Below are 27214 nucleotides of genomic sequence, written 5' to 3' on the forward strand. Positions count from 1 at the left end.
CAGTGTTGGTGTGTGAATGGGTCAAGGAGTAGAGTGGGTAGGTGGGGAGCAGGCACAGAAAAAGCCTGCCATGCAGCCATGTTGTAGACAGGCTACATTTTGATAGATAGTGAATCTTCATTCCTCAATGAGAGGAAGTTTCAGCTTCTGGAGCTCCTGGTCAATCTGAGGAGATAGCATCTCCAGCAGTCTTGGCAGCACTAGTGCTCAGTACTGGGTGCTGCTTGGTCAATGATAATTGTCCATGAATAAAACATGAAGGTAAGAGACCAGCATTTAATTTTCACATTTCAATAGAAACAAAATATGCAGGTTTACAATTAAACAGAGCTTATTTCTGGCAATTATGTGTATCATCAACTCACCTTAGCTACAAGAGTGTCACATTTAAAGGTAACAGATAACATTTAATGGTAACATTTAACTTGTAACATGTCATAGTAACAGGTACAAATTTGATATAGTGATCATTGCTTCTGACACAAGTTTAGCACAGTAGTATTCTTCCTGCAAGTGTACCTACTGCAACCAGTCTGAGGACAAAGGCTCCATGTCGCTTCAGAACCAGGTAAGTCAGATCCATTGGGCACACTGAGGGGTTGATTATCTTAGGTAGGTGTACTAGGAGGATGGCAGATGAATTTTGAAGTCTTCATGGCGATGAAAGATACTATCTTCTGAGGCCCCTCCAAACAAAGTTCCCTCCCTTGCTTTTCTTTTTAAAAAACTTGTAAAGGTCACAGGTTGCCCATTCCAACAGTATTATTGAAAGGACAAAGTTAGATTGGGGTCAACTGAATTTTTAACAAGCTCAGTTGGCCCATAATTATTTATTTACTATGATAGGCAGGCTGATTTCAGCACCTGGCCATCCTTCAGGTGAGATGGGAAGCTAGTGGTCTGGACCCACACCCTGTTTTGCATGTACTCTCCCCATTGAAAACAAACACGGTGGGGAAATGTAATATCCAGTCCCATACTTGACTCCACTTTCAAGATGTAGTCTGACTAGAACAGTTAGTTGTATCTGGAGAATTTTCATGATATAATCTAGCTCTCCATTGCTTTTGTTAATTGCTGCTGTGCATTCTGCATCACATATGCATTCTATATCATTTGTGCTTGTGATGACTCCAGTGTTGGGATAGTGGACACCCATCCATTTTTGATCCATATTTCCCAGCTCTTGTGGCCTTGATAATTCACAAACTCAGCAATTAAATTGTGTGCACTGCTTTTAGATCTTTTTGATAAGATAATGTTACTGCAAAAATACAATTCTTCATACTTTGTCAGCAAATGTGGCACCATGCAACTTCATATTACTAGAAATTCAGTTTGAAAGGCTAGAAATAAATGTATTGGTTATTTCCAACTGCACAAAAATTTGGGGCTTTTTTAAAAATGTTGTGCAATAATTTGTCAAGGTACTTTAATACTTGATTATAAAATGATTCTCAGTTATGTCACAGAATGAAGATTTGAATGTTGAATGCTTGGCCATACATAGACAAGTCCATACACAAGGCAGAAAATTGGGATATTTCCCAGAAGTCACCTTTTACCATATAATAAGCAATCTTTATTTATTTTTCTTGACACTTCAAGGGTTTATTTTCTCCCTTTGTATCAGCTACGTGCAAAGGAAAATCCGACAGGTACAGTCTCCTTGGTAGATCTCAATGCCTGGCCTCAGAAGTATTTAAACACGGGATCAAAGACTGTATGAAACAGGAAGAGAACAAGTATATCTGCTGGCTTTACATTACAGATCTAGTCTTTTCATGATAATGTTCAGGTTGTATGTCACTGTCCTGTAGATTTGGCTTTGTGTGGTAACACTGAATTAGAAGAACACTATAGGATAAAATAACATGGGAGACTGAGGTCATTGCCCTATTCAGAGAAGGCTTGCTGTATGAGAAGTTACTAAGCTGCTACCTCAACAATCACACTTTTGTCCCAAGTTTCATTTGATCCTGACCTCCACTTTGGCTGATTGGTGTTTATTTCACTCCAGGGTATCTCTGCAGGAGTTCCTCAGGGTAACGTCCTAGGCCCAACCACCTTCAGCTGCTTCATCAGTGATCTTCCTTCCATCATAAGGTCAGAAGTGGGAATGTTTTCCAATAATTGCACAATGTCTGGCACCATTCATGACTCCTCAGATACTAAAGCAGTCCATGTCCAAATGCAGCAAGTCCAGGACAATTTCCCAGCTCAGACTGAGAAGTAGCAATTAACATTCATGTGACTTAAATGCCAGGTAATGACCACCTCAAACAACACTGTAACCACAACTCCTTGACATTCAATGGTTTTACCATTATTAATCTCCACTATCAATATCCTGGATGTTACCATTGACCAGTACTTGAAATGGACTACACATATAAATATTGTGGCTACCACAGCAGGTCAGAGGATAAGAATCCTTCATCAAGGAACTCTCCCCTTGACTTCCCAAAGCCTGTCCACCATCTACAATGTCCAAGTCAGGAGTATGATGGAATGCTCCCCACTTGCCTGGATGAATGCAGCTCCAACAACACTCAAGAAGCTTGACACCATCCAGGACAAAGCAGCCCACTTGATTGGCACCAAATCCACATGCATCCACTCCCTCCACTACCATTGCCCAGTAACAGTATTGTGCACCATCTACAAGATGGATGCAGAAATTCATCAAAGATCTTCAGACAACACCTTCCAAAACAATGAGCACTTCTATCTAGAAGGTCGGGGCAAAAGTTACATGGGAACACCACCACCTCCAATTTCCCCTCCAAGCCACTCACCATCCTGACTTGGAAATATATCACTGTTCCTTCAGTGTCGTTGGGTCAAAATCCTGACCCAATTCCCTCCCTAACAATTACCTTTGGCATGTCGACTGTAGCAGTTCAAGCACAGAGCTCACTACTATCTTTTCAAGGGCAGCTGGGAATGGACAATAAAAGCTGACCAGTCATGAGTGAAAAGAAGAAAATTCATATAATGCCATCAAAGAGTCAATTGCCACTGAACATGCCGGTCGCTAAAATTAGACAGAAAACCAGGGAATTCCGGCCCTGAATATTGAACAAATGATCTCTTTTAGTGACGTTGATTGAGAGATAAATTTTGGCCAAGACATTTAGGGAATTCAGCAGCTTCTTCAAAATAGTGACATGGAATCTTTCATGTCAACCTAATGGTAGACACTTCTAACAATGCAGTAATCTATTAGTATTGCACCAAAGTATTTGTCCAGTTTCTATGTCTAATCAGGTTGGAAATCAATTATCTGGAGAGTCAAGCAATACAGAAATGGCAGTGGATTCTGCCAATGTCTGGTGCCCACCATCTCCTCAGCTGTAAAGGGAAGATGGGGTCTTGATTTTTCCTTGTTTCGTCCATCACAAGGTCAACATTTGGACCAGGCATAGAGTTTCTCCATGTCCTTCCAGAAATCTAACCAAATAATTTAGTTAGTAGTCAGTGCACCTGCAGGAAGAATATGTATTGGGTTATTTCTGTGCCAGAATGATCATCATACTAATTTGGCCCTGTTACTGTGACCACACATGGGGCCACATTGAGTGTGACATTCCTGTAGTTCAGTGACTTGATATCATTGTAGCACTTGGAATACTTGATCTAATTAAACAAACAATTCCATTTCTAAAATTTGACATCGACTTATAATGGGGTCAGAGCAATGGGTAACAAAGTCGATCCTGTCATATTCTGTCAGAACCTTCAGAACTTAATTTAATCTGTTCTTATTATAGAACTTGCAAGCATTTGCTTTATAAATTACTTTAGTGTTTAAACATCAGGGTGCTATTGATAATTCTTGTGTCCACTGTACCAATGTTCTTTATTGTAAGATTTTCTGTTCACTTGAGGTGACAGAATGCTTAAAACAAACAAAAATATAAATTGTTGGAGAAAATCAACAGGGCTGGCGGCATCTATGGAAAGAGAGCAACGCTAATATTTTGGGTCTGTAGAGGATTCAGAAGAGATTTACCAAGATGTTGCTGGGTATGGAAGCTTTGAGTTATAAAGAAAGGCTAGATAGTCTGGGACTTTTTCCACTGGAGTGCAGGAAGTTGAGAGGTGACCTGATAGAAGTTTATAAAATAATGAGAGGTATAGAAACAGTTGGTGGTAGTTGTCTTTTCCCGAAGATGGGGAATTTCAAGACTGGGGACACATTTTCAAGGGGAGAGGAGAGAGATTTTAAAAAGACATAAGAGGCAAATTAAAGAGTGGTTCGTGTATGGAAAGAACTTCCTGAGGAAGTGGTGGATGCGGGTACAATTACAACATTTAAAAGACATTTGGATGGATACATGAACAGGAAAAGTTTGAAGGGATATGGGCCAGGTGCAGGTAGGTGGGACTAGTTTAGTTTAAGGTTAGGTTCAGCATGGACTTGTTGGACCAAAGGGTCTGTTTCCGTGCTGTATGACTCTATGACTCGGTGAGTCTAATTCTGAAGAAGGTTTACTAGACTTGAAATATTTTCTCTTCACAGATGCTGCTAAACCTGCTGAAATGCTCCAGCTATTCCTGCTTTTGTTAGCTTTGAATCTCCAGCATCAGCAGTTCTTTGCTTTATATCAATGTGACCAAGCTCTTGTTTTCCCAATTGCCATGGCATTTGTCCATAACTAAAAGGGAAAGAAAGAACACCGAGAACGATAAAAATAATTCATTAAGATTGAAATAGAAACAAAACATGCAAGCTTCCTGCTAAACAAAGTTTGTACTTTCTCCGCCACATCCTCGAGCTCACCCCACTACCCCTCCAAATCACAAAGACTATTATCTTTGTTCAGTAATATCAATGGTCAATGGCTCGGAAACTATTCCCCCCAGCATCAGTTAATTAAGTCTATTATGTCTGAGATCATCAGTGTTAACTCACACATGTCACACACCAGCTTTTCTCCTGGAGAAATTTAATAAAACCTGCAGTGTCGGATTAAATTTTACTGTTTTATGAACTGTTAAATTGCATTGTATTCTCATTAAAATGAGTGTCATTCTATTTCTCCACATGGTCCAAATTCTAGCCTCAAGCACACTGATACAAATAAAGTGATACTTTTATTTTCCATTTGACTATGGTGGGTTTTGTAAAGACATACATGTGGCACTTGAACGACGACAAAGCTTACAATTTTCAAAATAACTTCAAGTAATACTTTCAAACACAGCAGATGTACTTTCACCACAAGCATTTGCAATAATGTGATTAAAATAAATTTAAACAACTCTACCAACTCAAATGTATACCATTATATGAGCTTGATTAGTTGCAGTTATTGGCTGAAATTGCTTGGAGTTTGAGATACAACAATATGCTTGTTCCCTTTGGTTTTGACCATTTTTCCACACTATTAATCCCCATCACAGCCTTCAGGGAGTTACTTTGCATGAACAGTCAATATATATTGCCTGTCTCAATGACTCATTTAATTATTCCTGCACTGAACACCCTATGGCATGATGCAATCTGTTCTACGAGCTATTGTGCTTAAGTCACTACATTATGGCACAATCTATTGGAACAGTTCCTCTGGAACACTTTCTGGAAACGAATGCTGCATTGTAAATTATTACTTAGTACACGTCGTTGTGATTATCACAGTATGTGAAGGCACTTAATTGAAGTATATAACAAAATGTGGATACTTTGCAATGTTTGCACATTTATTCTTCACAAAAGCAAACAACACTGGACAAACAATAGGTTTGCTCCATACAAAAATGCTCTTAATAGGATGTTGTATCCACAAATTTGTGGAAATTCCACTCTATCTGTTCAAATATAGCAGAGTGGTAACTTCGGTCCTCCTGTGGGCATAGATATAGACCTCATTGAATTTTAATAGCACAACATAGACTTAAGTAGCATCTTTAATAGAATACATTGTATTTGGCAATGCACACGAGTGTTATCAACCAGATTGAAAACTCAGAACTTGACACAAAACTCCAAAAGGAGACATTAGGCTACAATGATTAAATGCTCACACATCTGTAGAAATTGGGTCATTGAAATAATTGAGAAGTGTGTGCTAAGTCCATGACAGGCAGTAGAGCTGCCTGTTCCAACAGGATACCAGAAAATCAGATTGGTGAGAGCTGACCAAGAGCTCTGGAAAGGGTCATAGAAATTGGGCTTCAGTTGTCTCTGCTGCTCCAAAGACAGCAATTGCGTACATCCAGAAAGATCATCAGTCTCCTCTGCCTGGAATAGCAATCAGCTGAAATAATGGTGGAATTCCAGGGTAGCCCAGCACTATTTGATTTGTCCTAATCATCAACAAGAACAACTTTATTTCATATAGTAGCTTCAATGCTATAAAACATCTTAAGGTGCTTCGCAGGAACCAGCAACCATTTCGTTACTGGGAATAGTTTCTACATGACTTACACTATCATTACCCTCCATTGTTTTGAACAGGTCAGTCAAGTCTCCTCTCTGGTCTAAGACAAACAACTTCAGCTTCTTCCGCCTCACCACAAACCAGAGTTTCTCCTTCCTCCAACAACTCTGGTTAATCTCATCAGCTTCTCTTGAAGTCCTTAATATCTTTCTGAATATAGCACTCAGAATTGAATGGCTGAGTCATAACCATAAAGGTTTAGAAGAATGTTCTTGTTTTTATAATCTACTCCTCCATTTCTTAAGCCAAAGGATGTTTCTTAAACTGCCTTCACAACTTGCCATCTTCTAAGATTTATGTCAGAACAACCCTGACAAAAGTGCTGCATTAAGTTCAAGTCCATGCTAGTTCTTATATTTATACAAATCTTAACCCACTTTTCTTCATTTAATCAGATGACATAAACCTGGAAGCATTGTTAACCATGAGGACGATATTGATAAAACTTCAAGATGACCTAAATAAGCCAGTGGACTGGACAGACAGGAGGTAGATGCAATTTAATGCAGAGAAATGAGAAATGGTGTGTTGTCATAGGAAGAACAAAGAGGGACAATATGCAATAAAGGGGGTAATTCTAAAGAGGGTGCAGCACGCAGGGGTTTAGAGGTTTTTTTTAATGGATGCGGGCATTATTGTCTAAGCCAGCATTTATCGCCCAGAGGGCAATTACGAGTCAACTGTAGTGCGGTAGGTCTGGAGTCACATATAGCCCAAACCAGGCAAGCATGGCAGTTGCCTTTCCTAAAGGGCACTGATGGCCAAGCAGCACTTTTCCAACAATCGACAACAGTTTCATTAGACTTTTAATTAAGGTGTCTTTTTATTTTGGAACACAAATTCCACCATTTGCCATGATGGGATCCAATCATTATCTGATCACTAAATTAATACTCTAATGATAATACCAGCCCACCATCGCATGTGCCTAAATCATTGAAAGTGGCAACCTGATCTGGTTCACTTTTATCCTTTAGGGAAGTAAACCTGCTAGCCTTACCTGGTCTAGCCTGCATGTGACTCCAGGAACACTGGGAAACTAGGAATGGGTTCAAGAACAGTCCAGCGAGCAACACCCATTTATCGTGGACAAATAAAGAAACGTTTGTCCTGAATTCCTATGAAGTGATCAATATTGATCCTAAATTCCTGGCCTAGTCTGGTCCATCCCACAAGATGAAATGCCTTTTCTACATCCATCCTTTAAAGCCTTTTCATGGCTAGAAAGATCTCTATTCGATCGTCCATCAGCCTTTCTAGGGAGAAAGACTCTAGTCTGTTCAATCTTTCCTGATAGATTTAAGCTGTCACTTCTGGAATCATTCTAACAAACCTATACTGAACAATTTAAACAACTTCCCCTGCTTTTCCATTCTATCATCCAGAAATTAACCCAGTGCATTTTTCTTTTCTCTTGTGTGTCCCCTAATTAACTGCACCACTGCTTTTTATATCTACTACCAAATCCCTCAGCTCCGTGATCTCATTGACCCCGGTTTCTAAGGAGCTTGTTGCAGCTTTATTCTTCCTCCTGAAATGCATTGCCTCACTTTTATAAATATTGAAGATAATTTGCCTAATATTATTCCCATTATGCAAGTACATGAAGCCCCACTGTCCAGTCTGAAAATCTATTCAAAGCTGCCCTATGTTTTCCATCTTGTGTCCAGTTTTGTTTGAACACAGCCACTATTAATTTAATCCCAAGTGCATTCATTTTGCTAACAAATCTAACGTGTGGGAGTTTGATACACTCACAAGTTCAAATGGGAGAAATGGAGGAAGAGAGAGCAGAATAAAATAAATTGTCACTTCTATACTAGACTGAGGAGTTCTCATTGATGTTTGTTGGGAGATACGCATTTCTTGCTTAGCATCATTGTTGAAAAATTGGGAAGACAGGGTTCTACATGAAGCCATTACAGCTTAAATGAATGAACCAATGAATAATTCAATGCATTTCACTCATCAGATTAAAGTAAAATTGCTAACAGCAATTATACTGATTTGATCTGATTTTCAGGAAACGTCAGTGTGGAAAATTGACACTATATATGCAGAAGAATTCTAACCAAAAATGTTTAAAAATCAACTGGAATTTCTGGAATTTCCTGAAAGTGTGCACTGGAGCAATCATGTTAGTACAATACAGTGCTGAATGACTGCGTAAATGTCTGAGGGAAAGCTGAGTTGAAGTGACTGTGCCCACCTTCAAACAAAATTCTGAAAACTCTGATATAAATTCTGCTGCGAACTTTGTTCAAACCTTTTGCAGATCAAAACCAGTGCTACCCCCAAACAAATGCAGACATAATGCAGGGCATAGTCATAGAGTCATAGAGATGTACAGCACGGAAACAGACCCTTCGGTCCAACCCGTCCATGCCGACCAGATATCCCAACCCAAACAAGTCCCACCTGCCAGCACCCGGCCCATATTCCTCCAAACCCTTCCTATTCAAAGACTCATCCAAATGCCTTTTAAATGTTGCAATTGTACCAGCCTCCACCACTTCCTCTGTCAGCTCATTCCATACATGTACCACCATTCTCGAAATTCTGTCTGTGCGACAAATGTAGGCACAATAGGACCCAAAGACATATTCAGACATGAAGAAATTTTCTTTTCATTTTTTGTTATATTTTAAATTTCTCTTCAATAGGACTTAAGAATTTTTCTTGTATCTAGAATGGGATGAGGATATTTTCCACAAACACTGAAAAACCACTCATTAATGCATTTACTTAAATATCGAAGTCTTGGACTTTGGCTGCAATGGAAACTCACCTGAAATTTGCTCAAAAAAATTATAGGCTTCAAATCATATGTTTAGTGCTAATTCAGCTCCATCATTTTGCATTTGTTTAATGATACGTCTCAGACTGGAAGTCAGCTCCACTAATCTAAAAAAACCAAGTCATGTCCACAATTAAGTTAATCATTATTCGAATTCCTGACAATCATACTTGTTTGCAGGCTTGAAAATGCAAAGGCACCTTTTAAGTAATAAAATAAATCTTCAGATTTCTAAAGGAAGCCTTCAGTTTTCTAAAGGATTACAGGTTGTTCTATAATGCGCGTTTTGTTACCACAAATTGGCTATCACATGATTGATGACTTGGGGATACTGTTTCTAAAACATAAAGTTATAAAGCATGTATGGGTTATAATGTGATTCTGGCTCCATTAGTTAAAATGGTGCTGCTATTATGGGATTTTCTTATTACACTGGATTGCATAAGAATGGAACTATCGCGTTATAGCAGAACTGACTGTTCTTAAAACTTTTGAAAAGAGATGCTCCATTGCTGCATCATTTTAACTGGTACTCATTAGGATCAATGTGTGTGAATTCCAAGTTTCAGAACAATCATAATTATTTGGAATCATCATATCGGAAAAACATTTGCTGCTCAGTTACCTAGTTGATTGAATGAGGTGTTTCCAAGGAGAAGCCAAGAAGAAAATATTGGCTTCTTGGTGATTCAAATGAAAACAAGACTTGAAATTATTATGTTTAGTTTCTTGAGAAGGTGGCCCTGCATAGGAGTGTGTGGTGTTTCTAGCAAGCACAAATAAGTTACGTTACAAACTTGACTGATAGTTTAATTCAGTTCAGCAATTACTGTCCAGTCATGGAATCAGCTCTCATAACAGCCAATTAGTTTTGGGTTTTGCAAGCATGGCTGGTTGAGAATTAGTATTCTGCCTATCAAGGACAACTGATGGAATATAAAGTTTTACACCATCAGCCAATTGTTAAGATGCACAATCTATATGCCTGGTATGGCAAGGCATTGAAACTCTAAGACCATGTTGCTCAATTTTATGGTGAGCCGGATGTCCCTTTGGCTTAATGATAGATTCCTGTGAGGAGAAATTATGATTTACATAGCTGCTGCATAACAGCAACAGCAACAGCAAGAAACAGTGTGCTCAACCTTTTGGGAAAGTGATTATTAATTTGAGTCATAGAGATGTACAGCACAGAAACAGACCCAACTTGTCCATGCTGAACAGATATCCCAAACTGATCGTCATCCCACTTGCCACACCTGGCCTATATCCCTCCAAACCCTTCATATTCATTTACCCATTCAAATGCCTTTTAAATGCTCTAATTGTACCAACTTCCAACATTTCCTCTGGCAGCTCATTCCATACACATACCACCCTCTGCATGAAAATGTTGCCCCTTAGGTCTCTTTTATATCTTTCCCCTCTCACCCTAAACTTATGTCCTCTAGTTCTGGATTCCCCCCACCCCAGGGAAAAGACTTTGTCGATTTATCCTATCCATCCCCCTCATGATTTTATCAACCCCTATAAGGTCACCCCTCAGCCTCCGACTCTCCAGGGAATGATAGTAACCAATATAACTGACAAACATTTTTGAAATGCTTTGAAAGATATTTTTAATTATTTAAAAGCACATCATTCATACATGATGGTTTATTTTCATGAAAAAGCCATTTTCAACTATATTTATAAAATCATATTACATATTTTATACAAACCAAGGAAATATATTTAACAGCAGATTATGTTCGGAGTCACTCCCCAGTGGTGGACAATTTCACATTCAGTCAAATGAAGATAAGAGTTAGAATAGAAATCTGAGCCTAAACAGATTCAGTTCCAAATCTAATGCAATTCTGAACAAAGCTTACACCAATGCAAACAATAGGGAAACTCGATCCTGCTGTGATGATGTGCATAAATAATGCCAAACTTGAACGTTCAATGCTGAATGGACCTCAGGAAGACAGACAACATAAATTTGAAGCTTTTGATGGGCATCACTGTTTACTCCAATTTGAATTGCTTCATACTACTTTTCATGCATAGTTAATTTGATATTCAGCAAATACAAAATAGTTTGCCAGCTGGAGGGTCAACAAAATTGAGTGTAACTCAAAAGTTGTGCAGCATTCCAGGCTAATGTCTGGACTTAGCCATCTTATTATTGTTGCAAAATTTAATAATTAACACATTAAGAGTGATGCACCAGGCTACAAGAATTCATTTTTAATATTAATTATGCTTTTTCAGTACAAAGTGTATGAAGCAAAAGTCCAACATTGTTTCCTCCTCTTCAAATTCAATGATTTGGTCCCAAATCTCTGCCAATCCTTTTCTTTCTGAGTTAATAGTCTCTGAAACTGAACATGTCAAGCCTGATGCATATTATTCTCAAAGCCATTAAATGTTTAAGATCAACATACGCATTTCCTAACCACAGAAACCAGAGGATAGTGTTCAACCCTTCAAATCTATTGTCTTTCAACTGATCATGGTTGATCTGCACCTGAAACATAGGATCAAGAGTAGACTATTTGGCTTTTCAAGTTTGCTCCACTATTCAATTTGATCATGGCTGATCAACCACTTCAATGTCTGTTTCCCATACTGTCTCCATATTCCTTTACATTATTGGTATTTAGAAATCTGTCAATCTTTTGTTTGAACATACATCATGACTGAGCTTCCAGGGTCACCTAGCGTGAAGAATGACAAAGATTAACGTGTCTATGACTTTAAAAAACCCCACATCACAGGTCTAAGTGGCTTCTACCTTATTTTGGTTCTGGTCTCCCCAACAATAGGAAACATCTTACCTACATCTACTCTGACAATTCCCTCAAGTACTTTATCAGTTTCAATGATACCACCCCTCAATCTTTGAAGCTCGAGAGAATACAGACTTCATTTTCCAATTCCCTCTTCCCAGAGCAGTCAAACCATCCTGAGTGAAGCATTCTTGCACACTATCTTTAGTAATAATATTCTTCCGATGGTGTGGTGATCAGAAATGCAGGCAGTACTCCAGGTGCAGTCTAACCAATGGTCTATACATGTGAAGCAAAACTTCACTGCTCACATACTGAAGACCACTTGCGATAAATATCCTTCCTGCTGTACTTGCATTTCTATCCTCAGTGATTGAATAGTGAAAAGTAGAATGTCATGATCAAGGGCTTACGCCCAAAATGTCGACTTTCATGATCCTCGGATGCTGCCTGATCTGCTGTGCTTTCCCAGTGTCACACTTTTCGGCTCTGACTGTCCAGCAGCTGCAATCCCCAATTTCCTTCAGTGACTTATTAACAACGATACCCAGGTCCTGTTAGATCTTAAGGCTGCAGCAATGAATCTGAAAGCCTCTTTCCTTCTGATCCATTTTCTTGCAACTTTGAATCTTTCGAAATCATTTAGCTGCAGCCTTCATTTCCATTGTGCAGTCTCCCTTTGGTAAGGACTACCCGTTTAAGAAGGAAAGTTGGCTTCATCACATCCAGCAGTCCAAAGCTGCTTGGCCCTTGCTAAACACAGATGACACCAGCAGCCTTGAGGACAACTGCAGCCTGGTATCCACTTGGCTCCTGGCCATAATCACATTAATATGAGCTCCAAATTTACATAGTCTAATGGAATCAGTGCAGACAGGCTGTGGATTGCAGCCCCTGTTCACAGACAGAATGATAAGTCAATTTCCAGCCCAATATATGACAAATCTAATTTCCAAAGCAAGGTAATAAGGCATCGCAAACATAAACAATCAGAGGAGCACAGAATTACCTTGTGAGCTAAGTGACCTTCAACGACCATGCTCAAAAATGAATGGGAGCCAGTGGACTAAGCAGGTCAACTCACAAATAATTAGTTAAATTGACACTTAAAAAAATGACATTTTTCTTACTGCTTATCTGTATGCCAAAATATGATCATTCCTCATGAGGGTTTCTGTAAGATAACGATATTGAGACATCATTGTGTAATGAATGTTATGATATGCAAATATTTGTAATTTTTGCATTTCAGGATCACTGCAGTAAGTAGGCTTAATAAGTAAAGGAGGTAGAGTTATGAATAGTGAGAGATACTGAAAATGGATGAAAAATTTAATAAGAGAGAAAAGCATTGCACAGACAATTTGAACATTGAGGATGCACGGACATTGAATGCAGTTGAGAGAAGACTCATTTTTAACTGCATATTTAATGAGTCAGAAGGGTAGATTATATAAAGTAAACATTAAACAAATTCCTGGAATACACTACTGTGAATACTAATGCACACAAAACCATAGAGAACTGTTTAAAATTCTAACAAATGATCTGCCTGTGAGAAATGCATCCAGAAATGGAGCAACACCGCTTGAGTTCAGCTGTAAAATGCATGTAAAGGCATTGCAATCACTGTGGAGGCAATGCCTCGAAGAGGAAAGTCAATGAACTATTAAATGAGAAATCATCTTGTTCCAGATTTACTATTACATTTCTCCAGTGAGCCATTATCTGATGTAAGGCTAAATCTTCTCATTTTCTGGTTTAACATTCCTATGCATTTTACAAAGCCATCTGTACAATAAAGCAGGCAATGATGAATGAGAAGGTATGCATTCATCATGGGCTTTACCACATTGGCGCCTCTTTTGGCAGAAGATGAAACATGACAAATGGACATCCTCTTGCGCATTGCTAGTAGATAACAGGAGCTGTCATTTTTTAAGTTGTGTTTATTTGAAAAAAGTATAAAAGATCATGAAGTTAAGAGAATGGTACCTTTATTGTAATAGATCATTAACTGGATTTATTTGCGTAGCTCAGAGCAAATTGTCAAACAACCTACTTCTGATATCTAATGTGTTTTCACTCCTTCAATGTTTAATCAAAATAAGTGCGGATTTTCTAAGTGTGATGCATCAAAAGTGGCTGCACACTGTCTACTGAATTCAGTGGCTTAATGTTCTTGCTTCTTCCAATTTTCAGTCCATTATTTGGTCTTGATACTGACTATCAGTGGAATGCATTCATCTTCACCATCTTTCAGTAAATATTACTTTCCTGCTGTAAGGTTCCCACAAGAAAAAGAATCTAATGCTGCAAATCGAAGGTTTTTTAAATGTAGAAACAGAAAAATCTTTCTGGAGGAAATGTAACATTAACATTTTGTGTTGATGGCTTTTCATCAGAAGTAATATACTTCTGCTTTTCATTTCAGATTTTCAGAAGTTTGTTTCGTAATGTCATTTTTAATGATCTGGCTCTTGGAAATACCTTTAGATTCTACTAATGTATAACTTACACATGGGATCAGAGTAAAAGTGTTGTTGAATCTCTATTCCATCTTATCATTTCTCAGGGCCTAAAATTGCTGGAATGAATTACCATATCCACCTTTCCTTTCTTCTAAGAAGCCATAGGGTGTTTCAAGCTTCACCTATCCATGTCACTATTACCCTACTTATCTATTCATCTTCATTCTCTTTTAAAGCATGTTAGAATTTTGCATAATGCAGCTTAGCCCTGTATATATATATATATATATAGAAATCAGCCACAACAGTAGGTGCATGTGTTAAACACAGTCTCCCTGTGGTCATAGCACAAACAGTTGAAAGAAAGATTGCCAGTGACGTTTCATTGCTAATTGCTAAAAGAACCTACTGACTTAAGGGCAACCAGCCATTCTACAAAAGTGCAGCAATTAGTTGGTGTTGGTATTCACTTTAAGAAACCTAATTTCTACAAAAGCATTTGGAATGCAGCAGGTGTTATATCTTATGAAAATTTATTTAATAACATTGCACCCCAGGTCTAATTATCATTGTCAAAGGGTAGATTGGCTGCCTGAAAATTGGAATTTAGTTTAATTTATTCATTAGAGCATCACTGACTTAGAACTAAAATAAATAAATAAATGTTGGCTAAGTCAACCACATTGCTGTGGGTCTAGAGTCACGTGTCAATCAGACCAAGTAAAGACAACAAATGTCCCTCCCTAAAGGGCATTGAAGAACCAGATGTATTTTTCCTGACAATCTGCAATGATTTCACAGTCCTTACTACACCTTTAATTCTAGACTTTTATTGAATTCAAATTCTACCATGGCAGGATTGCAACCTAGTTCCTCAAAAAATGACTTGAATCACGAGATGCATATGTCTAACAGTAACACCACAGGCCTGCTTCCTCCCCTAGCAATCAACAATCTGTATTTTTTTTCAGCTCCATGGAATCCACACTATATGTGTGGATGGTTTTATATGAATGTTATGATTTTAGCTCTGTACCTTGTGTTTAGCAGCATTATTACTAAATCCTGCCTCCCAACCTTCAATTTCCTTGTGAGATTTCTGTCTTGTTGAGACATTGATGATTAATTGTTGCAGATTGTTTATCCCCTAAATCAATGAGATATATATAGATGGGCAGCATTGTAATGAGACAAACTGCACTTGGATAAGTGCACTCAATCCATTTCTTACTGAAATTCTATATTCTGCACTTCTTAAAGCCATGATAAATTAGAAACAAATGTTTTGATAAGTATTGAAATATCTGAACTAATTTATCTAAAATAAATGTGTGACTCACACAAACATAATGCTGATGGCCTACTGTGATTTAGTTAAACAAAAATTCCTAAACAAATGCCAAAGTAAACAAAAAGGTCTGATTTATTATTTATCAGGTGGCTTCAAATTCACAAAGCGGTGCGTGACGAGGAGATCCTGCAGGTCTGTGCTTATAGCTGACATTTTTCATATCGTATGATAGGTAACTAAACCTTATTAAACAGAAATTTCTCCACAAGAAAACTGTTATATTTAAATTATAAGGAGTGACTTTGTAATGACAAATGGTGTACACTATTTGCCCAACCTAAACATGGGCAGTTTAAGTGCTGGTAACTTTCACACTTAAAATGATGTAATATGTTATGATATTATCATGAAACAAACCCTTGGGGTCACCATGTACATCACACATTCTCAACCTCTACCCTCGCCAAAGGCATGGTGACTGTCAGGTTAAACTCACTACCAATTGTCTCTCTCTACTGCAAGCGTAGGCCTATAATCACCCAGGAATTCACCTTTTCATAGAAACATAGGAACAGGATAAAGTCAACTATATAACAATTGATCTTGTGATGATGCTGTGGGTTTAAGAAATCATGTAGTCCTTTTTTAAAAAGAGACTTTTAACACAGAAGTGGTGAGATATCTACTTGGAAAGTTAATAAACAGCTTTTGAATCCTTGTTTTTTTAAACTTGGAACAATAGTAGCAGCCTGGAGGAATGTGGCCAGCTCTCACAGACCAGGATTTCTAGGTCTTTTTTAGTTTCAGGGTCAGCTTTAAACAGTTGCTGTTAGGGTCTCAGCAGGGCAAAAGTGCTGGAGTTTTGAAGAAGTCTAGCTATCTTTTCCCTCTTTCAGTTACAGCTAGAAGCTGGGGTCTCTCTCTGCTGCTGGGTTACCCGAGAGATAAATCTATTTTCTGAATTTGGGTCTTTTTGTCAAAGGGGTGTGCATTATGGGACATTAATATGTTAAAACAGTTAATTAGTTAGGGTCTAGGCTATATTTTCAAAATATTTTGAGGGAGTCTGGTCCACAACAATCCCTACCTCAACTCTTTTATCTACCTTTGTTCCATATGTCTTCACATCTTCAACTTAATAAAAATCAATCTCAGTTATGGAAATCTAACTGATCCAGCATCCACTGGGGTTAGAGTCGCATTCCCCTGAGCATAGAAAAGCAGCTCTTGATTTCCTTCCTGAGTAGATCAATCCTAACTCTAGAATTATAATGCCCTGTTTTGAATTCCACTGCCAGAAGAAGTTATTTTCTGCATTAACTCTGTTGAGACCCTTTATCATTTAAAGACCTTGTGCAGATCACACCTCCACTTTCTAAACTCAAGGGAAGACAAACCACATTTTTGTAAACTATCCTCATAGTGTAATGTTTTAATCCCAGATTATGTTCAAATGCTTCTCAAAGATTAAAGTATCTTTCCTGAGGTTTGGAAACCAAAACTGAGCATACACACTGGAGAGGCACTGACAAAAGTTCAAACATTACTTCATTACTCATCAGTTCCAACCCCATTGAGATAAAGGTGTCAATTCCATTAATTGCTTCAATTATTTTCTGGATTCCTGCATTTATTGAACCAATTTGTGCACGTTGAGGACTTCATCCCATTGCTCCTCCATAACTCTTAATTTCAAATCACTTAAAAAGTGATTTGAACTTAAAAAGATTTCCTTATTACTTATAGAGCGGATGGCATCAAACCTCCCGACATTTAATTTCAGCCATTATACTTTTACCCACAGCTCACAGTGGTTGCAGACAACAGGCAGTGGATGTGTGCACACGACAAATGAGGATGACATACCATGGTCTTCTTGTAGGAGTACAGTCATAGAGTCGTAGAGATGTACATCACGAAACAGACCCTTCGGTCCAACTCATCCATGCCAACCAGATATCCCAACCCAATCTAGTCCCACTGGCCAGCACCACATCCCTCCAAGCCCTTCCTATTTGTATATCCATCCAGATGCCTTTTAAATGTTGCAATTGTACTAGCCTCCACCGCTTCCTCTGGCATGTCCTTTCATACACTTACCAAGTAATTACAAACACCAGCAAATGAACTCAAATTATGCCAACAATTGCCTCCTCAGGTGTAACTAAGAGTAATAAAGTAAATAAGTAATATTGCAAGTTTACTTTTATTTTCATAAGTGACTTTTTCTCTTGTTGGTTCCTTCGGCACACAAGACGACATTTTCCATGGATTAGCTAGACCTTCCATTGCATCCTGAATAGTCACTTCCACCAGATTAACCCGGGTTGAGGCAAGATATTGAATCCAACTTGTTAAGGCAAGATATTGAATCCAACTTGCCAGCCTAGCTTGTCAACATATTATTTGCCAGTTAAAAAGACACCAGTCAAGCGACCCACATGCTACATGCACTTGTAGGGCACTTCTGAAATTCAATGATGCACTGTAGGCTACACTGGCAATTGTTACTGCCATGCTGATGCAAGGACATTGTGCATTCAGGCACTTGCACCCAACTTATGGACAGGACCAGGTTGCATCTCTGGGCTCTTCACTTGCTCTCAAACCACAAATTCACTCTGAGCCTACTCGGATTCTCACAATGTCTCTGCCTTACATTGTCTTCCCTTGTTGTTTTGCACTTTGGATTCACAGACAGAGATACTAGGCTCATATTATTACTGCTTTGCCATGCTATTTAGCATGGACACAAAGCCAAAGATTCTGAAGAAAGGTCACTGGATCTAAAACATTATTTTGATTTCCCTCCACAGATGCTGCCAGACCTGGCGCATTTTTTCTCGCAATTTCTGTTTTTCCTCTGATTTCTAGCTTCCACAGTTCTTTCAGCTTTTTGTTTAGTTTTCTTCCTACAGAGCTTGGCATTCAACCTGACAGCTCAGAATGTTTAACCCAGCTGCAAACCTCAGACTAAACAGGCAAGGTTTGGTCACAAGGCCTTCACTGCTGGCCTTGGGGTGAAAAGGAAGTTCTGCCTGCACACAACCCTACCCAATAGGAACTTTAGATTCTTGCCCACAAAGCAGGGCACCAATTTCCCTGTCTGTCATGTGAACGACAAATGTCAGGACTAGTGTAGGACACCTTCAGGTTGACAGTGCTTGCCCATGTACACAACAAGCTTTTAAAGATGGCACCAGAGCAAGGAATGCTGGTCAGTTCGAGTAACTCTGGTGAGTAGGAGAAAGTGAGGATGTCTGAGAATCAGAGTCAAAAGTGTGGTCCTGGAAAAGCATAGCGTGTCAGGCAGCATCTGAGGATGAAGGGCTTATGCCCGAAAAGTTGACCAGCCTGCTCCTCAGATGCTGCCTAACCTGCCATGCCTTTCCAGTGCCACACTTTATGTCTAAAACTCTGGTAGGTGGCAAGTTGTCCTCGATCAGCACAGAGGAACAATGGGCAGAAGTCAAATGTGATACTTGAAGCTCAAGTGCCAAGCAATGCACCAAGTTTGATAAGATACAGCAAGAAAGTTCACTGAGCGATAATCATTCCACCATATCCAATATAACCTTACATTTTACAAAGAAGTGGTAAGATTTAACCCTACATTTGAAAGCATTTCATTGGCTGCAAAATATTTTGGGATGTCTGCGAGTTGTGAAAGGCTACATTATACTTGCTAGTTTTTTTCTTGGAAAAAATATGCTTGAGGAGCGAGGTGTGCATTCCTAATAAAGAAATCGACCAAGATTAATCTTGGCAACAAAATACACTAAATTAGTTAACCTATATTGGAAATTACAAGACATAACAATGAGTCATACTCAAAACAAATTCACGGCTATCAATTGTTTCTGCTGTTTTGCCACAAACACAAGGCCCTCTGGTGTCATTTATAATACCTCACCAGTTCTTAGTGAATTATGAACCATTAATGGTGCTAAACGACTGCAACTTCAATTAGTAAGTGCTGAAAAGTAACAACATGCAGCTCCATTTTATGCAATCAATCAAACAGAACCTAATAATCTCAGGAAAGGAGTGGGATGCATTCAATTGCTACATGTAAGACTCGTGAAAGATTTACTGTGCATAAACCATTGCAATTCCAGCCAGCCTCACACCAACAAACAGAGTACAATATGGGGTATTAACCACAGTATAGTTGGGAAATTTGGAATTGTCACCACACTTAGCTTAATCATTAGAAACCAACAATACCACTAATCAACCATCTTTACAAAATTCGAATGCCAGTTTTCTTTTACCTTAAAGCTTGAAGCTACTTGTATTCACAAGTGATTTGATTTAGTAAAGAGCAGAATATAAGCAACGATGTAGTCCAATTGCTGCTTATATATGATAATGAAAATCAATGTAATGTTCTCAACACTTGAGAAGAATTACCTTTAATTCTGACAAAGCTGAACAGATGTAAATTACCCTCATGGTTATGTACAATGGAAGTGAATAATGAAATCCGCAGGAGTTCATCCAGATGGAATGATGAAGTAGCCAGGCAGAAGAATTCAAAGATAAAAAAAAGGACAATAAGATTGAAGAGGGTAATTTGAGCAGCTACATAAAAATCTTGATTAAGTACAATTCTTTCATGTCAGGAGTACCAAATCAAACCAATTACAAGTGGCAAATTATTAACTGTAGAACTACTAACAGGAAACATTACTACAGCAGAAAGTACTTCAGTGTAGTAAGTCAGAAGAATAATTATTAGCTAAAACCACATATTCATTTCAGCAATCATAACCTTGTGAAAATCCAGTGTATTAGATTTTGAAAACCAGAAATAAGTCAGTTAGCTCCATCACTGTTGTGGACTGAGTCAGTGTCAATCAAACAACAATACAACATCTACATATATGTAATTTGGAGATGCCAGTGTTGGACTGGGGTGTACAAAGTTAAAAATCACACATCACCAGGTTACAGTCCAACAGGTTTAATTGGAAGCACACTAGCTTTCAGAGCGACGCTCCTTCATCAGGTGATTGTGGAGGGCTCGATCGTAACACACAATTTATAGCAAAAATTTACAGTGTGATGTAACTGAAATTATATATTGAAAAATTGATTGTCTGTTAAGCCTTTCATCTGTTAGAATACAGTGATAGTTTCAATTCTTTCATGTGTAAATCACAAAACCTTTTTTTTAAAGTTGCATTCTCAGGTTAGCTATTAACAATGGTGATAGCTAGACAATATGTTGAAGGTGTTGGCCCCTTGTGTTCTCTGTCTATGCCATGATGTTTAGATTGATTCTAATCTAAAAAGTGAGATAACAGAGTTTTACATAAATTCATGCAGTTTTTGAGCTCAGAGTTCTACATGAATGCATGCAGTTTTTGAGCAAAATTCAATGTAACTCTGCGTGTACAAATTCACCCCACAAAATATATGTGTGCATGTGGGTCTTTGTCTGTCTATGTGTGTGTGTCTGTCTGGGTTGGGGGTTGTGAGTGTGAGAAAGTGTGTGTGTAGTGAGTGCAGAGTGTCTTAAGTCTGTGAGGGGGTGCGTATGTGAGTGTGGGAGTGTGTGTGTCTATAAGGGTGTGTGTGGGTGTTTGTGTGCGCGTCTGTGTGTACCTATTTCCGTGTATATGTGAGAGTGTGTGCGTGTGTAGGAATATCTGTGTGTGTGTGTGTGTATATAGTGCAATGGTGATCACCTGTAATGTGACTTGAACCCAAGGTCCCGGTTGAGGCCCTACTTATGGGTACCAAACTTAGCTATCAGCCTCTGCTTGACCAGGTTCATTCACATGATGAAAATAAAAATTAACATTCAGGTATAATACGCAATTAAGACAGTTAAACAAAACATATTGGCCTTCATTGCAAAGGGATCAAGATTGAGAATAAGGAAGGCATGCTGAAATTGTATTGGTTTTGGTGACATTTGGAATTTAATACATAATATTGATTGGTGGAGCAGGCTCAATGGATCATGGTCTACTTCTCCCATATTTTGAGTTTCAATGCTGCTTTACAGTTTGTACAGTGAAGCATGGAACATAATGTGAGAAAATGTGAGGTTGTTCGTTTTGGAAGGACAAATGGAGAAGGTCTGCAGAAAGGTGCAACACAAAGGGACATGGGTACTTGTGGACAAAACACAGAAAGTGAGCACATCAGTACAGCAGGTAATCAGAGAATCGAATGGAATTTTGGCACTTCTTCATGATGGTTGGAGTATAAGAGTAGGAAAGTCTTACCATGAACAGTACAATGGGAGCACCACATCTGCAATACTGTGAGCAGTTTAGGTCCCCTAACTTAAGGAAATATATTATTTCATTAGACACAGTAACAGAAGGTTCACAAGGATGATCCCTAATATCCAGGAATTTTCTTATGAGCAAAGATTAAACATGTTGGGACTTTATTCACTGGAGTTTAGAAGAACGTGAGGTAAACTCATTGAGACATGCAGGACTCTTAAGGGGCTTGAAAGGATGTTTCCCTCATAGGATCATCTCAGACAAGAGGGCATAGTCTCAGAAAAAAGGGGCACCAATTTAAGACTGGGATGAGAAGGAATTTCTTCTGTCAGGTTGTTGAGAGTCTTTGGACTTGCCACAGAGAGCTCGGGTGCAGAGTCCTGTGTTTAGTTAAGGCTGAGATAGATAGATTCCTGATCAGCAGAGGAATCAAGGGTTACAGGGAAAGGGCAAGAAAGTGGGCATAAGGAAAGTCAGATCAACCATGATCCTATACAATGGCAGGGTGGCTAACCAGACCAAACAGCCTACTGCTGTTTCTGTCTTTTACGGTCACTGACTTGGTGCCTATGAAGAGAGGGTTTTTTTTATGACATTAAGCTGAATAAATCGAGTCTGTACTCTTTGGAGAACAAGAAGTGATCCCAGTACAATACAGAGGAACCTTGGTTATCCGGCATTCGATTATCCGAATTTTGGATTATCCGAACAAGATCGAAAGGTCCCAATGCTTGGCTAAACTGTTTTGTCCAACATTCGATTATCCGAAAATGCAATTATCCAAACAAAATACTCCCCACCCCGTGTCGTTCAGATAATCGAGGTTCCACTGTATACATAATTCTGAGGGTGCTGGATGGAGTAGATGTGAGATATTTATTTCCTGTCTGGGAAATCCAGAACATGAGAGTACAGCCTGACTCTAACCTGATTGCAACATAAGGGATCCATCATTTAGGATTTAAAGGAAGAGAAATTCCTTCACTCCAAGAGTTGTGAACCTTTGGAATTCTCCATTCCAGAACATTCTGGATGATCTATCATTGGTCTGTCAGACAGTCAGGACCAGGTGGAAAAGTGGAGTTGAGGCAGAAGATCAGAAGGTGATCACACTACAAGATGGAGCGGCCTCAAGAGTTTATATGGTCTACTCCTGCTTTGATCTCTTGTACTTTTATGTTCTTCAAGTGTTAATTGTTATTGTGTCTGATCCTGTGTTCTTAGTTGTGTCTATAAACTATGCCTCCTCCAATCCTCCTTTGATCATTAGCAGACATTAAATCACTAGAAATTTTCTCCATACAGCCTATCACCATCCTACACATCTCTGCTGGGCTCAGAACTGACCCAGCATGTTTTCTGCATGAGATCAACTCATGTTCCAGACTATTTTTAGATGGGAGTAGGCACAGACCCAGTTAATAGCTTCTGTAACTGACTGCAATTGACACAAGGCTTACCCATCACTTTGTAACCTGGGCACTCTCAACCCCGAGCTGCCAATCCATGATTTTTCTGTATCCAAGTTATTCTCTATTAAAACATCAGATGACACAAGCAAATAGACTTCCAGCCCTCTCACCCTTATGTGTTTTAAATAATTCACCCAGTTTGTGTTCGAGCAGTTTACTTTCATTCTGAAATGTGAAGACAAATATTAATAATCAGAATATTAAAAACATTCAGTCAGGTCTACCTAAGTGCAGAAAATTCAACTATACATGCCGTGCCTGCATTATTATACACTTTAATTTTTCGAAGATGTTTGTAGTGTGCACTGATTATTTCCAGAAAATAAACTTTCATGGCAGTGTCAAAATGAAAATGTTAGGAGTGAATACTCATGCAAAAACAAGTATTACCATAATTATAATAAATTAAATTTGATAAGGATTGAAAAGAATATGCAGAAGATAATATCAGTTCTGAACCATGATTAAACCAAACTATGCTTTGATTTTAATGGCCTGAAGACAATGGGAAGGAGAAAAGAAATTAAAGTAGCAAGAAATTAATGAGTTATTCATTTTAAGATCTTAAAAGAAATTCAACTATGTTAGGAATGGTAATTTTCAGTTTCAGAAGCGTATTTCTATAATGTGCAAAAGGTGATGAACATTCACATTTGCACCAATACTGTTCCCTCTTTAGCCAATAGATGGTGGCCAGTCTCATCACAAGCTAAGTTAAGGTCCTTCAGAGTTGGTGTGAGCACTTTCAAAAATGACTAACTGATCCAGGGACAGCTACCAGTAATATCAAAATAGCTGAGCCGCACAACAACTGAAACACTCACGAACAATTGATTTTTGTACAACTGCCAAATTAGTCGAATAACAGGGGCAACATGGAACAAACCGGATTGAATCCTGTAGAGATTTATAATTGCAGTTGCAGGCCTTCATTAATCTGCTGCACAGGCTTCAAATCAAAATGAGGAAACGGCTCCATTCCACACACTTAAAAGGAATGACCTCTGATCCCACAGGAGAAAAATAAGGGGAATGCAACTGTACAATTACCATGGATTTTTTTTGACAGGAGGAAGTGAGGACTGTAGATACTGGGGATCAGAGTCGAGACTGTGGTACTGGAAAAGCACAGCAGGTCAGGCAGCGTCCAGGAGCAGGAGAATCAACATTTTGGGCATAAGCTGATGAATGGATTATGCCCGAAACATGGATTCTCTTGCTCCTCAGATGCTGCCTGACCTGCTGTGCTTTTCCAGCACCACACTCACGACGTTTTTTTTGACAGCCAGGATAATATTTTGAGAACAAAAGCAAAGTACTGCACATGCTAGAAACCAGGAATTAAAGCCAGACAGTTCTGGGAAAACACCATCAAGCCATCTACACATCTGTGTAGAGAGAAATAGTTCACATTTTATGTTGATCTCCTTTCATCAGAAATATTTACGCACATCCCATTGTGAAAGTGTTTCCTCCAGGCACATAATGTGTCTTCAAAGCGAAAGATAGGATTCCTTTCTGAAAAGTTCATCATCATTTGCAGATACAAGGATATATTTAGAATAGGATAAGGACGTCTGGACATCTTTTGTTGATGTAATGAAGACTTCTGGCATGGTTAACCTTTTGAAATGATTGATAGAATGAGTTTTGCTGGAATTCTGAAAGTTTCCTGTTACCAGTGGAGACATTCATTTCTTTTGACTCTTCTTCATGTTACTTCAATAACACAAAACAAAACCATGAAATGGGTTTAGATAGTGGAATGGCTCTTCTAACTAAAATAATAGCTCTCTTGGGACACTAAAAGCCACATTGTCCAACTGAATGGCATGCTAGGAAAGGAAACACGATACTAAGCCAGGAAGTTTGCAGAATTCACTGTCAAACAGAATCAGTTGAGACAGAAACATAAGCTGTTTACCTTGATTGACTATATTGAATCAATGAGAGGGCTTATGCCCGAAACGTCGAATCTCCTGTTCCCTGGATGCTGCCTGATCTGCTGCGCTTTTTCAGCAACACATTTTCAGCTATATTGAATCAATGCCTTGAGTCAACACTGCAAGATTTCAGATGGAACAATTGATCAGAGTTTCGGTAGAACTGGTTTTTACGCTGCCCTGTTCAAAGGGTCGATTTCATCAATAGGGAAATTGTAATATCTAGTGTTGACTTTTGCAATACCTTTTTCCTGGGACTGAAACTCATTCCTATGGAGTAATTGGATTATGTTAATAATATTACTGTATCAAACTGCTGTAACTACATAGGAGGAATTTGCATGTCAGTTACTATGCCAACATAATATAATTAGCCACTCTGCTTAGGGATGACTTAGAGAACAGTATTTAAAGAGGTCACTCGAATCAGAAGGGCTAACATCCAGAGATAAAATCAGCACAAGAAGCAGGAGCTTTGGGTACAAGAAAAACAACCTCAACCTCAGTTTGGCCAGCTATAATTGGAATAATATAATGTCATCTTGCACTCCCAGAGCAGATTTTAAACCAGTGTGAGAGCATAATAACTTAAGAACTATAAGATTACTCCAGCAATAGAGGGAAAGATGGGTTTCATAGAATTACATGTACAGATCTTGTGTTTCAATGATAATAAATCATATTTAATGGTAAACCATGTCTCATTATTAGCGTAAACAAGTCCTCGTAAGTAACAAAGTGATCAGACAAAAATGACACTGGTGTGGGAATTGACCTGTACTCCATACAATCAACAAAGAATTTTACATCAGTAAAGAAGGTCATTTGAACCTTCATAGCTGTACCAGCTCTTCAAAGAAAAGTCATCCAATTATGCTGACTCCTTTGTGCTTAACTCAATTGCTACTGGTTCCATGTACCTGCTCAATTCCCTTTGAAAGTTATTATTGAGTATGCTTCCAGGATTCTTCTCAGCAGTGAATTCCAGATTATGACAAATCATGTGTAAAAAAACTCTCTTTATCTCCCTGCTGCTCTTTTACCATTTGTCTATATCAAGGGGTGTTTGAAATTAAACAGATGATAAAGGTTACTGGAATCACCTTAAGCAGAAAATTGCTGCTTTGAACCATGATTGTAGTCAGAAGAGTTACAAGAAAACTAGATTCCAAGCAGATCATAGGTTAGGTTTCCACCTTTAGCATTCCATGTGAAGTGTTCTTTTCTGTTTAGTTGGGTGATCATTGCTACAATTTTACAAGACTTCATTTAAAATGGACAGTGCATGCTAATGATGAATATTTCCCCTTACCCACCCCTCGCCACCACATGGCATGTCGACCTCCATCATAAGGCAATTAGAGTATGCAGTTAAAGATGTCTTTCTGTAATTGTATTCAGCCTTGGTGAGTTCACATCTGGTGCACTGCATAGGATTTTGGTCTCCTTATATAGCAAAAGATGCCCTTATCATAGAGGGGGTGCAACAGAGGATCTCCAGATTAATGCCTGAGATGGCAGTATTACCCTATGAGGAGAGATTTGGGAAATTAGGTTTGTATTCTCTCATGTCTAGTGGAGAATGGGTTATGATTTCACTGAAAATCACTAAATCTACTGGGGGGCTGGGGGGGGGGTGACAAAGGTGAGTATAGATGGAAAGGATGGCAGAACTTTGCCAGCCACTGAATGACATGGAAAATGACGAATCTGTTAGTAAGATAGGGCAAGACTGGAAAAATGAGATTCTCGACATTGGGGAAAAGAAAGTCAGA

At 38.7% G+C, this 27214-nt stretch overlaps 1 protein-coding gene across 1 annotated transcript in view; it reads right to left on the bottom strand.

Annotated features, from left to right (window-relative positions):
* Positions 1 to 27214, bottom strand: part of LOC132836998 (glutamate receptor ionotropic, kainate 2-like) — a 423698-nt gene that overhangs the window by 160672 nt on the left and 235812 nt on the right. The gene's annotated exons all lie outside the window — the stretch shown is intronic.

The sequence above is a fragment of the Hemiscyllium ocellatum genome, chromosome 3 (genome assembly GCF_020745735.1).
Source record: "Hemiscyllium ocellatum isolate sHemOce1 chromosome 3, sHemOce1.pat.X.cur, whole genome shotgun sequence".
Classification (NCBI taxonomy): domain Eukaryota; kingdom Metazoa; phylum Chordata; class Chondrichthyes; order Orectolobiformes; family Hemiscylliidae; genus Hemiscyllium; species Hemiscyllium ocellatum.